Source organism: Theobroma cacao, chromosome 5 (assembly GCF_000208745.1).
Source record: "Theobroma cacao cultivar B97-61/B2 chromosome 5, Criollo_cocoa_genome_V2, whole genome shotgun sequence".
Lineage (NCBI taxonomy): Eukaryota > Viridiplantae > Streptophyta > Magnoliopsida > Malvales > Malvaceae > Theobroma > Theobroma cacao.
The window spans coordinates 28,272,433-28,276,101 of NC_030854.1; positions in this window are offsets into that span (position 1 = coordinate 28,272,433).

A 3,669-nucleotide genomic window follows, 5' to 3' on the forward strand; every position below is an offset into this window, starting at 1 on the left:
AAAAAGAAAAAAAGAGAGAGGAATGGAAAAACTAGTACAAAAGTCTTGCGAGGTCTCGAAAGGCATTTGGGGGAAGAATGTCTGTCGAGGTTTCACGGCGGTTGTCACGGGCTCGATGGGAGTTCCGGGTCGTGACATTAGGTATAAAAACATTCCTTTTCTCCTCTCCCTTCATTTTCTTATTTCCCTTTCTCTCCCTACCCACAGCCACCTTCTCACTTTTCTCTAAACTTTTCCCTCCGTCGGTCGCTTTCTCCTTCTCTCTCACCTTTCTCTCAACTGGTGGCTTGAAGCTCGGTCACCCAAAACCCTAAATATCTCTTCCCTCCACCGACAATCCTTCCATTCATTTTCTTCTTTCCCTTTCTCTCTCTAATCGCAACCTCCTTCTCACTTCTCTCTAAACTTTTCCCTCCACTGGCCGTTTTGTCCTTCTCTGTCACCTTCCTCGCCACCGGTGGCTTGAAGCTCGGTCACCCAAAACCCTAAATATCTCTTCCCTCCACCGATAATCCATAGATTTGAAAAAAAAAAGTTAAATCTATTTTTCTTCTTTGCCAGCCGATTCTTGATCAATACGAATAGCTCCGATTTCTCCAGAAGATTTCGGTCCTTATCTGTTCCCTCTTGGTTTTGTATTTAATTTTATTATTATTTTTAATTAATTTTGTTTAATGTTCATTTTTATTATATTATTTGATTAGTTTATTTATTTCTTGATAAATTTTTTATATATATATTTGTTTGTAAAATTGAGATAATGATCCAACCCTATTATGAATATGTAGGACGGGATTTGAGTGTGCCCAGAAGCCTTTGGATTTGGTTTATGTTTTTGTTCATATTTTGTTAATGCTTCTATGAAATCGAAGGCTTTTAATTGAGGTATCATTCTTCGACAAACTATGAACTATTCAAATGATGACTATTAGAAGGTGTAGTTGATGCTATGAGAGTGATAAATGGTACATGTGTCCCTCTTGAATTTTGCTATCCAGAAGACAAACTTTGAAGCTAATTATTTTAATTTAGAATTAACTCTTTGAGTTGGATTTAATATTTTGATATGATGTGGGTTTAGGACCCTCGATTAGTGGACTGGTAGCAAGGACTTGGCATCGTGTTTGCTCTACGGCTTTGTTACAATGAATCAGAGAAACCTCAGGCATCCAGGGGCTTTAAACATGTTGGTTTGGTTTTAAGTTTATTTTATATTATAATATATATTAAAAGTTATTTGATATACTATATATATATATATATATATAGGTTTAGCATAATATCAGTATTAAATCAGTTACTTGGGGAGTTTAGTTGAAGGAAAACTCATTGGAACATCCTGCTTTACTTGGCATACTGTGTTTGGTACCTTTTACTCTCTCCCAATGGATGGAAACCCCAAAAGAATCTTCAATGAATCTTCGGCTAAGTTTCAATGGGCTGTAGAATGAAGTAATTCCATCATAAGCCTAGTAACCATGGGTTTTGTTAATGAGTGTCTTGAGTAATTCTTACGGTAGTATTTTCTTAAAATTATTTTTATATTTTTATGTTATAATTTTTTAATTATAAAAAATGCAGTTGTTGATACATAATTTTATGATTTATTATAGATTAAATAAAGATATTACTTTTTAATAATCTTTAACATCTTAATAAGCTTAGTAAATATGGGTGCAAATTTTTTTATTCTCGAAAGTAGATATCTTTATTCATTATATTTCCAACGGGTCATTTTTATTAATAAATTTTTATTTTTAAAATTGTTATTTATAAAAATAAAATTAATGATAAGAATGAATTTTTCATTAAATCACGTAGAAAAAGGTTTATTTGATTTAAAATTGTTTGTTCATTGTAATTTTAATTTTACTCATTAAGTTGTAAAAATTTTAAAATCAATTTAGATTTATAATGAAAAGTAAATTGACTTTAGATCTTGTTGCTGAGCCTATATACATTCTATGTAACTGAAGTTTGATGATGAATGAATTTCAAAACTGTTGATAACTATAATTCCTCTTAAAGATTCTAAACTAATAGCATGTGACGCTATTATCTTTGTTACATTATTATCTTAACTATTTACTTAATGAATTTTTAGCTGGATAACTATAAGCAAAATCTAATTTAAAAAAAAAAATTACAAAACAAAAATGACAAACTTTCATATGGTCAATGGCCGAAAGGATTTGAGTATTTCCTAAAACCCATCCTTGGATTTGAAGACAATTGTACAGACTTTCTATACAAATAAATCGGTATAATATTTGTCTTGGTATGTGCTTACACGAAACAAGCTCTAAAGATAAAAAAACAAAAGAAATCACATATCTTAATCTCTTAGAAGAAGTTGACTACCATGTAAAAATATTTAGGGTTTATATTGAAAGATTTTTATTAGTGCTAGAAGTGTTTTACATAAAATTTTCTCTATTTAATTAAATTATCTCTATTCAGCTTACATAATATTTACTGTGGTAACTATGCTTCTCAACTCAAAGTAAAAAAAGAGAAAAGGACAAATTTACAAATAAATAACTTGAATATATTTATAGACCATAATCCTAAGCTCATATAATTTGTATTTTTCCTTAATTTATACTTCCAACTCAACAGAAAAAAAAAATACAAATCCGTAATTTGGATATATTTACAAACCATAATCATAAATCAAAATTAAAAACTTAATTCTATTTTACATTTTGCTAAGGGATTGAGCAGAACTAGGTAAGTTAATGGATGATAAGGGCAACTATTATATGTTAAGTCTGATAATATATCTTGGTTAACAAGAAATAAGTTACGTTTATAATTAACATTTTTTTTACAAAATAATAATTAAAAATAAAGAAGGAATAACAACCATAAACTAATTATCAAATTAATCAAATAAAATAAAAGCAAATACAATAACAAAACATTGGTCAAGTAATGACATTAATTGGTCACTTGTAATAGAGAGCTGTTTTAAACTGAAGAATATATAAATCAAACAAAATAATAAAACATTGACAATTAAATATAACAATTTTAAAAATTTTACAATTTTTGTGTTTTATAAAATTTACTATTTTCTTTTTTATATAATATTTTTTTCAAATTAAGTAAAAAAACATATCAAAAGTCATTACTTTAAAAAAATAGTAATTCCTTTCCTACCTAATTATTTAATTTTTTAATCATAAAATACTAATCCAAACTGGGGGTCCAATTCATGGTGATGATGGTTATCCAAAAGGAAAAGCAACAAAGTTTTGCTAATTTTTCAGTCACTTGGTTGTAATGGATTTTATACTGCTTAATGCATAGAAAAGCTTGTGAATATGAATTTATCCATTCGTTTATAAAGTTACACTTATTAACGATCCAGTTTTTAAATTTGTTTTCTTCTATGTTTAATTTTATTTACTATCCTCATATGTTATTATTTTTTTGTTAATATATTTAAATTGTTTAACTTAGTTTTAAATATTGGAATGTAGTTGTTAACAAATTTTATTATAATAAATGGTGGAAATTACCCTTGACTGTTATATTTTATGACACTTAGGATAACAGAATGACGAGAGATCGATCTTGGATGTACCGTCGCTTAACTTCTGATGGATTCATTAGAGATGAATTTGTAAATGGAGTTAATGAATTCATTCATTTTGCACGTTCTAA